Source organism: Hyperolius riggenbachi, chromosome 2, assembly GCF_040937935.1.
Source record: "Hyperolius riggenbachi isolate aHypRig1 chromosome 2, aHypRig1.pri, whole genome shotgun sequence".
NCBI lineage: Eukaryota > Metazoa > Chordata > Amphibia > Anura > Hyperoliidae > Hyperolius > Hyperolius riggenbachi.
In genome coordinates, this window is record NC_090647.1 from 83,144,475 (window position 1) to 83,155,414 (window position 10,940).

Sequence of the window (10,940 nt, forward strand, 5' to 3'; positions counted from 1 at the left end):
AACGCACAAAAAAAACCAAACAAATAAAAAACGCACATGACTTAAAACGCTTAAAGCCTTTCACATTATGTTATGTGTGCACCTACCCCGAGAGTTCAGTTAAACTTTTTTGCATAGATAACTGGATTTTCTTAACTCTTCCTGTACTTAAAACAAGATTACACTCATATTATTTCTTTGCAGTACTGAACATACAAATCATTATATCATAAGTTTATTTTCACACTCTGATTCCCTTTAAAGTGTACCTGAGACAGTACAATGTGCAGTATTTATACTTACCTGGGGCCTCCTCCAGCACCATGTGGACCATGGGCTCCCTCACCATCCTCCCCAGCTTCTCCATTCTCCCGTGTAAAGTTCAGTGGTGCTCTTTTGTGCAAGCTTGGCTTAGCTGCTCGCCCCGTGGTCAGGGGCGTTCTGCACCTGGACAGGTTGCAGTAGTTGCACCTACCAATTTTAACGGCAGTTGACGAATCAACCCTTTTAGGCCCTTAGATCTGTGAAGAGAGTTTTGGAAGATTTTATTCGTATCCTTGCCTAACGCTCTCTGCTAGACACCTTTTCTAAAAGCAAGTTTTATGAATCTCAGAATTGCTTTTCCTGGGAGTATATGAGAAGTAGGCTATGTGTGTCTTGTAGAAATCTAGGGACGTTCTCAGGAGGTTGATGTATCTGAGATGGAGCCATGTACCTCTGCGCTGGAATATATTTACATGCAGAAGAGGGTCCCATAAGGATTGTCCTGAATTTCAGAATAAGTTACCGATGTTGTTCTCTGTCCTCTCAATCTAAAGGAAAGCTGTTACTAAACCTGCTGTTCCCTCACTGGAACGCATTAACAATATTTTAAGAAACCTTGGCTTAAAACTCTCAGATAGCCAGCAGCTAAGGCAACATCCCAAAATAATTGAGATTGTAGGCGCCACATATCCAAAAGCATGTGGGTTAAGCCCCTCTGCCCTCGTCAAGGCCAGTCTCCTAGATGGGTCCCTATGGTATTCACTGGAATGCATTTCGGAAATCAGGATTAGGAAACTTATTGTCAATAACATTTATCATGACAAACAGAAAACGCTGAAGCATAATCTCCAAACTGTGGTAAAATTGCTGTGCGCTACCTGTGCAAGTACCCGGTACTTATGGCAGCTACAGAGCAACTAGTGCAACTCGAGGTACTCATTTCTGTGGCTCCTTTCTGGATAGTGTACTCTTTAACCACTTGAGGACCACAGTGTTAAGTCCCCCTAGTGACCAGGCCAGTTTTAGTAAAATAGGCCACTACAGCTTTAAGGCAAAGCTGCAGGGCCGTACAACACAGCACACAAGTGATTCCCCCCTCCTTTTCTCCCCACCAACAGAGCTCTCTGTTAGTGGGGTCTGATCGCCCCCCAGATGTTTGGTTTTTTTTTTATATTTATTTCTTTATTTTTTATAATAAACAGGTTTTTTTTATGATCTCCCCTCCCTCCCTCTCTCCCCGTAGCTGGCCAGTCATGACGACGGCTGTCATAGGCTTCTGCCTATGAGAGCCGATCGCTCTCTAATGTCCCAGGGGGACCCCCAGTACAGCGCTGCTGCTGATCACAGCGCTCTACTACCCTATTAGACAGCGGTTTCGCCGTCTAAGTCCACTCGGAGACTGAAGGCGGGGCGGGCGGAGCTCCGCTCCCGAGCAGGAGATGCGCGCGCACACCTGCTAGCCCCATAGACGACCGTTCACACCAATCGGCGTGGAGCGGTCCTGGGGCTGCCGCACTGCTCACGCCAATTGGCTCACGTTAAGGGCTCTGCCTCTGGCGCAGGGTTTGAATCTCGGGTTCTTTCCATTCAGTAAGCCAGTACCTATTTAGTAGGGAGTCTTTGGGCAAGAGTCCCTAATGCTGCTACTGCCTTCTGAACCCGCTCCTAGTGGCTTCAGCTTTCAAGCTTTGAGTCTGATTGGAGAAAAGCACTATACAAAACTTGGAATTATTATATTATTCAAATATATAAAAGCTGTGATTTTAAGGTTAGTTTTTGGGATGGTAGCCTAAAATAAAATGTAAAACATTTTGAAGACTTATATAGTTACGTAAATTAGTTGAAGACCATCAAGTCCAATCAAAAGGGAAAAAACAAACAAATACATACAATTAGGTACATTTCTGTCCTGCACCTTTACATATCCCAGTTGATCCAAAGGAAATGGAAAGACCCTTAAAGAAAACCTATAACAAAAAAAACCTCCCCTGGGGGGTACTCACCTGGGGTGGGGGAAGCCTCCGGATCCTATGGAGGCTTCCCCCATTCTCCTCAGTCCCACAGCGGCGGAGAAAATCCTCCCAGAACAGCGAGGATGTAAATATTTACCTCCCGGGCTCCAGCGCAGGCACAGTATAGGCTCTCCGCTTGGAGATAGGCTGAAATAGCCGATCGTTGCCGGGCCGCTCTATTGCGCAGGTGCAAGTTTTCCGCGCCTGCGCAGTAGAGCGGATCCGATGGAGATCGGCTATTTTCACCTATTTCCGTGTGGAGAGGCACAACAGCGCCACCGCTGGAGCCAGGAAAGGTAAATAAATTGGCGCTTATCAGGCTTGTCGAGGGAGGATTCTGGGACACTTCGGGGGAGCCAGCGCTGGACCGCCTGCAGCTACAGGGGAGGGGGAAGCCTCATTGGAACCCTGAGGCTTCCCCCTCCCGAGGTGAGTAACGCCCAGGGAAACTTTTTTTGTTACAGGTTCTCTTTAAGGTGCCCATACATCAACTTGGCAGCCGTTCAACCATTCCGATTCCATAATTATAAAATCGGATGAATATCAGTGCGACCAAGTGCATGCCTGATCGATGACGCAGCCAATTTCGTGCAGAGCATGTTGATCCGACATGCTGCAAGATGTCGGGCCAGGCACCTGGAGTTGTTTAAAGGACACCCGATGTGAAAATGAACGGATGTAATAAACAATTGTATTGATCCTCTTTCTTCTAGAAATTACTTTTTTAGATATACCACAAATCCATTTTATACTTAAATCTAATTTTTAAGTTTTTACTGTTTAAATTGTTTCTGCTCAGTGACACTTTCATTGAAGTATGCCCAGTGGCCGCTCCAGGATTTTTTTTTGGGGGGGGGGGATGGGGGGCGCTATGCAGGTGCTGGACCAATTTTTGGGGTAGCTGATGAACCGCGGCGCGCAAAGCAAAAAAAAATGGCAAAAATGGGTGTGGCCATGACTAGATGAGAGCGGAGCTAACTGTAATTTAAAGTGAACCTGGGGTGAGAGTGATATGGAGGCTGCCATATTTATTTCCTTTTAAACAATACTAGTTGCCTGGCAGCCCTGCTGATCTATTTGGCTGCAGTAGTGAACTGAATTACACCAGAAACAAGCATGCAGCCAATCTTGTCAGTTCTGACAATATTGTCAGAAACTTAATTACACCAGAGAGAAAATGTGTGCATCAACCAAGTGAACCTGACAAATCTGGCTTTGCAAATTTGGCCTACTGGCTAATCACGAGACATTGCTCATGCAAATATGCATTTGCTTTCGCATGCCTAAATATGCAGGGTCAAAAACCAAAACCGCAAAGCAATCGCCCTGCGGGAATTAGTTCATGCTACATTAGCACTATCCAGGGGCGCCACGAGGAGGCTTCCCAATGCCCCCATACAACCGGGGAGCCGCTTGGGTCCCAGGCTCTCTCACTGCCTGGAACCCACACAGCGGCATCCCGGAGGGGGAGGCTGGGAGGTGCAGGCGATCTCCCCGGCGTGGCCAGCGCCGGGAAGAGCCGCCCGCACACACCTCCCAAAATTAAAAACAGGCACTTACCTTAACGTCCATTGCGTTCTGCTACATGCGCATGACCTGGGCGCGACACATAAGGGGAGGACAGGTGCAAACAGCCTGCTCCAGGGCTCTCACCTCCTAAAACAAGCCAGTCACCACTCACCTCCAAAGGAAAGAAAATGCAATGCTAATTACATCAGAGAGAAAATGTGTGCATCAACCAAGTGTAGCAGAACGCAATGGACGTTAAGGTAAGTGCCTGTTTTTAATCTTGGGAGGTGTGTGCGGGCGACTTTTCCCGGCGCTGGCCACGCTGGGGAGATCGCCTGCACCCCCCAGCCTCCCCCTCTCCGGGGTGCCGCTGTGTGGGTTCCAGGCGGTGAGAGAGCCTGGGACCCCCGGTTGTATGGGGGCAATGGGAAGCCTCCTCGTGGCGACCCTGGATAGTGCTATGTAGCATGAACTAATTCCCGCAGGGCAATTGTTTTGCGGTTTTGGTTTTTGACCCTGCATATTTAGGCATGCGAAAGCAAATGCATATTTGCATGAGCAATGTCTCGTGATTAGCCAATAGGCCAAATTTGCAAAGCCAGATTTGTCAGGTTCACTTGGTTGATGCACACATTTCCTCTCTGGTGTAATTAATATTGTCAGAAACCCCTGACCTGCTGCATGCTTGTTCAGGGTCTATGGTTGAAAGAATTAGAGGCAGAGGACCAGCACGGCAGCCAGGCAACTGGTATTGCTTAAAAGGAGATAAATATGGCAGCCTCAATGTTATTCTCACCTCGGGTTCCCTTAAAAAGTGCAACGCAAAGACAGTGGACCCAAGTTTTGGTGACCCTTTCCCCAGAAAATTCACATAATTGTGCATGTTTTCTAAAGAAAATACATGTAATGTGAGCAGTTTTGCCCAAAAAATATGTTCAATCATGTCAGCAGATTTGACCAAAAAACACGTTCAATCATGTCGACAGATTTGCCCAGAAAATACATGCAATCATGTGGAAGATTTGACCAGAAAATACATGCAATCATGTGGAAGATTTGACCAGAAAATACATGCAATCATGTGGAAGATTTGGCCAGAAAATACATGCAATCATATGGCAGACCTGGCCAGAAAACACTTCAATCATGCAGCAGACCTGGCCAGAACATTACACGATACACCTGCTAATATAAATAAAAAAAAAAAACATTTACTCACCTGCAGCAGACCTCCTGTCCCATCCTCCGTCCGGCACGCAGCTCCCACAATCCTCTGCAGCCAGCAACTGAAACTCCCGCGCTGAGAGCCGGGCTACGGGAAAATGGCACCGGAAGCCCTGCACTGCAGATTCAAAGTATCCAGAACAGGGCTTCGGACGCCATTTTACTGTAGCCCTGCCACTGCCGGAGCTGCGGGCTGCTGCTGCCGGTGAACTGACACGGCGTCTATTAAGTCAGTTTACGCTGGGGGGTGCCAATAGGGTGCTTGGAGACTTTTAGGGAGTGCTTTAGCACCCCAAAGCACCCCTCTTGCACTGCCACCGATTATGCCAGAAATATTGACCCACCTTATCTCTTTTCTGCTCTCAGAAGCCAGTTTCTGCTAGGAAAATGTTTTATCGCTGTATTTCCTTATCAGTGAGGGTTATGCTGTAGTCTGACCCAGTCCTGATTGCCACTGCCATACCTGATTTGTAACTCTTTCAGGCAGAGTTAGAAAAAAAGGAACACAGCACAGTTATTTGTGTGCTAGGCACAGTACATACACATGTCTAGCTCACCAGGACAGTTTCTAGGCTGAATTGCACCCAGGGCAAGGGTGTAAAAATTGTGCCCCCTCCCCCCCACCCCCGTAGACTCGCACACCACTACTCTTTAGGGACAGTCACACAGCCACAGGTCACAAGTAGATCTGCCTACTTACTAGTGATCAGTCGTTCATCCAGGAGGAAGCAGGAACCAGGAAAACACACAGGCGAAAGGAGCCCAGAAAGCCGACTCCTCCATGGGCGCCGTGCACTGACAGCCTGCAGTACCGCTACATGACACCAGGTGACATCACGCGGTAGTGATGTGATGATGACTTGACGTCTGTCGCAGGCAGCCCAGGAGTGAAAGAAGGTGATCACGCTGGTAATCTTCTTCTTCCATTTGGCTGCGCCTCACGTCACCAGATCACTAGCAGTTATGTCCTTCTGCCTGCGCCCCCCTTCTTCTACTTGCTGGTCGCCCTGCCCGCACTGCCCAAGAAACAGGCATGCCCAACAGGCACTGCCCAAGAAACATCATGTCACATGTCACCTCGGTTATCCTTTAAAATGAAATTGATATGGCAGCCTCCATATACCGCTCACTTCAGTTCCACTTGAGGCCAGTTTTAAACTTGGAGTCTGCAGTGCGCGCACCTCAGATATTAAACTTAATATGACCCTGTGCCATGATGCAGCGTCAGGGTCATATGCATAGGCCCGCCCCCGGCGAGTGATGTACTCACTGCTGGGTAGTAAGTATGTAACTGGGTTTCTCGTCCATCCGTACATGTGCACCGTACCGCGCTCCTGTCATGCACACTTACTGCGTCCTCCATTGACTTGCATTACTGTATGATCCATGCGGTAGGCTTGGCTCGTGCGGAAACGCGCCGCAGCCTTTGGGTCGGGATTGCGGCAATTTTGATAGTTCTGGTGCACTATGTCACATCGTGCAAACTGTGCAAGTCTCCATAGACTTGCATGGATGGCCCTTAGGAAGCGTACCGCGGTGCATGTGCAAGGGGGCTGAAGTGAACAATACACGAATACTCCACTGCTGCTAGGAGAATTTCTCCTGCAGGGGAAGCTGAAGCAGAAGCACATGTATGATATAGCAGCTGACCAGTTTATAGACGACGAATTAAAAACCAATCAGTCCGCTTCTTGACTCGTGTATAAGTCGACTCCAATACTTTTATATAGTGAATTAGACCTAAACTCGAGTATATACAGTACTTCCTATAAGTCAATACTTTGAACCAAATGTGAAAATTAATTTCGATCATTTGGAAGATCTAATTTGACATTTTACAGCTTTTCTAAAATTGCTAAAAAATGTTTAATGTACAAAATATTGGAGGATATGTTCAGTAGTGATATTGGGGTATATTCACAAAGGAACATTAACATTTATGTGCACAGACAGCACATGGCATGTCAGTGTTAAAGAGAACCCAAGGTGGGGATCGTAGAAAGAAATCTATATACAGAGGCTGGGTCTGGCTATAGTGCCCAGCCTCTGTTGAATCCCGGCTAAATCCCCCCTGCGCTCCGCTCTCCCCCATAAATTACAGCCGCGCTGGAGACACGCAGCATGTCGCAGCGGGCTGTATTTACCTCACTAGTGTGACTCACGGCGCTCCCACGCCTCCTGCAGAGCGCCGGTCCCCGCCCACGTCCCTTCCCTCGACGCTGATTGGAGGGAAGGGAAGCGGGCGGGGGACCGGCGCTCTGCAGGAGGCGGGGGGAGCGGCGTGAGTGACATTAGTAAGGTAAGCAATGCCCGAGAGCGCGGCCGTAATTTATGGGGGAGAGCGGAGCGCAGAGGGCACTATATTCAACTAGCAACAGAGGCTGGGCAGTATAGCCAGATCTATACACCTCTGTGTATAGATTTCTTTCTACGATCCCCACCTCGGGTTCTCTTTAATGGAAGTTATGCACACATCCATAGATATCTTATTAGTGTACCCCAACGATCAGACACAGGTGACAACTTTTTTATTTGTGAATCTTGATTGTTGCTTATTGTTCTGAATACGCCAAAACAAATCAGTCTATAGTGATTTAGTGACATCTAGTGGAGAATAACATAACACCAGTTTACACATCTCTATTTCCAACTTACAGACTTTCCACCAGAAATATCACAACTTCATGCATTTTGTTGGTGGATAGCATCAAATTTATCAGCAATGTACAATCTTCTCACTCACACAGGCACCAAACCATCAAAAAGCGGCGTGTGGCAGCGGCCAGCGGAGATCTTCAATTAAGGTAACCACTAACCAGAAGATATTGGCGTGGGAACTTTTTTCAAAGGTAAGTATTCATGGTTAGTCAAAGGAATATTATTGATTAAAACAACTTTTTTTTAATGCTGTATGTTCAGGCACACATTACCACAAGTACTAGGAGAAATTTCCTTCCTCACACAGCTCTGCCTCTGTGCTCTAAAATCCTCAGTCAGTTTTGGGCTCTGCAGGGCTAGACCATGTTCCTGCACATCAACTCCTCAGTGTATAGTTTATTAAACACCTTGCTGAAAGAATCTTAAGGGGCCCATACACTGGTCAATTTCAGCCATCGATTGGAAATCGATTGAATCGAATCAGCCGATTGATCGATTTGCAGCCCATTTCAAGCGATTTTGATCGATTTGACCTATTGGACTGGATAGAAAATCTAGGTCGATCTACTGCTGGCAGCAGATCGATGGCCCATAGAGTTGCATTGGATCTAATGGTCCAATAATGCATTTAATCGATTTCCAATAGATTTCATTATGAAATCTATTGGAAATCTGTTCCTAGTGTGTGGCACACATCAGATAGATTCCTGTCAGATTCGAATTGACAGGCATCTGACAGAAATCTATCTAATGATCGAATCTGCTGCAAATCTATAAGTGTATGGTCACCTTTATTCAGATGATGGTAAGGGGTTAAAGATTTTAGCAATGTGTGTTCCTTGTCTTCTGTTCTCTGACTGATAAAGATCCTGATAAATCCTTTGTAAACAGTGTCTCTCCCTCTCAGCACAGACACCACATAGCAGCCTCAAAAGTAGATGCAGCTTGGAGTGTATCATCAAAAGCAAGTCAGTCAGTCAGGAGTAGTGTATATACATAATCCCTGACCGCTAGTTATATTACAGCAATATTACAGCACATTTACGGTACTTACCGGTTACCTCCTCAGATCAGCCTTCTCCTCGTGTCTCTTGCATACTCTGACACAGCAAAGTATATTTGTGAGCTGTGTGAGGAATGCAGGATGGTTTTTAAGCAGGGAGAGAGAACTAGGTGAACAAATAAGTGCCAAGGGCACAAGTGGTAATGTGTACCCTAATATAGAGTATTAAAGTCTTTTAATTGATAGTGTTCCAGTAAGAACATTAAAGGACTTTTTCATGGTTTAGTTTTTATTTAACTCTAACCCTTTATGGAAATGGGTAAGGGACACTTTGTACCCCTATTCTCATTACACCTGGGGAGGGAGGATGGCATCTGGGGGTCCCGGCCTTCACCACTGAGGGGCTTTTCCCCTTATGGACCAGAGTAATTTGCACCTTTCAGCGCTCCTCCTATTAATTCACCAATAACTTTATCACTACTTATCACAATTAAATGATCTACATATCTTGTTTTTTGCCACCAATTAGGCTTTCTTTGGGTGGTACATTTTGCTAAGAAATATTTTATTCTAAATGCATTTTTATTGGAATAATAACAAAACAAAAATGGAAAAAAAATCATTATTTCTTAGTTTTCAGCAATTATAGTTTGCTGTAGATAAAAGCCACACATTTTATTTGCCCATTTGTCCTGGTTATTACAATGTTTAAATAAATTATGTCCCTAGTACAATGTATGGCGCCAATATTTTATTTGGAAATAGAGGTGTATTTTTTCATTTTTGCATCTAATTACAAGCCCTTGCTTTCAAAAATAATAGTAATATACACCCATGAAATACATATTAAAAAATGTGAGTCCCTAAGGTAACTATCTATGTATTTGATGTTAAATCTAATGGAAACTTATGTATAAGTGTGTATTAAAAGAGAGTCTGAAGCCTTTTAAAAATCCTCTTTTTATTAGACATTTATGTAAAGCAGTATTAGCCTAGCTAAAACGCTGCATTCCTGCGGCAGTACGAGGTAATTAAACCCCCCAAATCCCCAGGACAAAATTCGGGGAGCGCTTCCGTGTAGAGGCAGAGCTTTGTGCTGTAGCTCTGCCTCTACTAACGTCAATCCTCGCTGATTGCTGCCTCTCCCCGCCCCTCTCAGTCTTCTTTCACTGAGAGGGGCAGGGAGAGAGGCGGAGATCCGTGCAGAGATTGACGCGACTAAAGGCAGAGCTACAGCGCTAAGCTCTGCCTCCCCAGGCAGCAAAATCCACGACCTAGAAAGTGGTGGAATTTTGCCCCGGTATTTGGGGGGTTTAACTACCTCGTTCTGCCGTGGGAATGTGATGTTTTAGCTAGGCTGATACTGCTTTACATAAATGTCTAATAAAAAGAGGATTTTTAAAAGGCTTCAGACTGTGTTTAGGGTATATGTTTACTATTTGGCCACTAGATGCCCCCCCCCCCCCCCCCCCCACTTTATCTTTCTGAGCATACTGTTAGTACACTGTGCTCCCATTCACTGATCTGTGTACTTATGGGCGGCGATCCACGTTTAGCTATCCCAGCCTGCATTGGTGACAAGCGGTTAAACAGGCTTGGGAGGGAGGACCCAAAGTCATTTATATATATATTTATATATATATATATACACACACACACACACACACACACACACATTTATATAAATGTTGATACATTATGTGTCATTTTACCACATTTAAAGAGACACTGAAGCGAAAAAAAAATGATGATATTATGATTTGTATGTGTAGTACAGCTAAGAAAAAAAACATTAAGATCAGATACATCAGTGTAATTGTTTCCAGTACAGGAAGAGTTGAGAAACTCCAGTTGTTATCTCTATGCAAAAAAAGCTATTAAGCTCTCCGACCAACTTAGTCTGGAGAGGGCTGTTATCTGACTTTTATTATCTCAACTGTAATTAAACTGTTTACTTTTCCTCTAGCAGAGGAGAGTTTATTACTTCACAGACTGCTCTGAAAGACTCATTTTGAATGCTGAGTGTTGTGTAATCTGGACATATTATAGAGTGATGCAATGTTAGAAAAAACACTATATACCTGAAAAGAAAAATATGAGAATATTTTCTTTGCTGCTAATCTTCTAGTAATTATTCATAGTACACAACCAATTCATTATATCATATATTTTTTTTCGCTTCAGTGTCTCTTTAACCACTTGAGGACCTAGGGCTTTCTACCCCTTAAGGACCGGCCACTTTTTTTCCATTCAGACCACTGCAGCTTTCACGGTTTATTGCTCGCTCATAC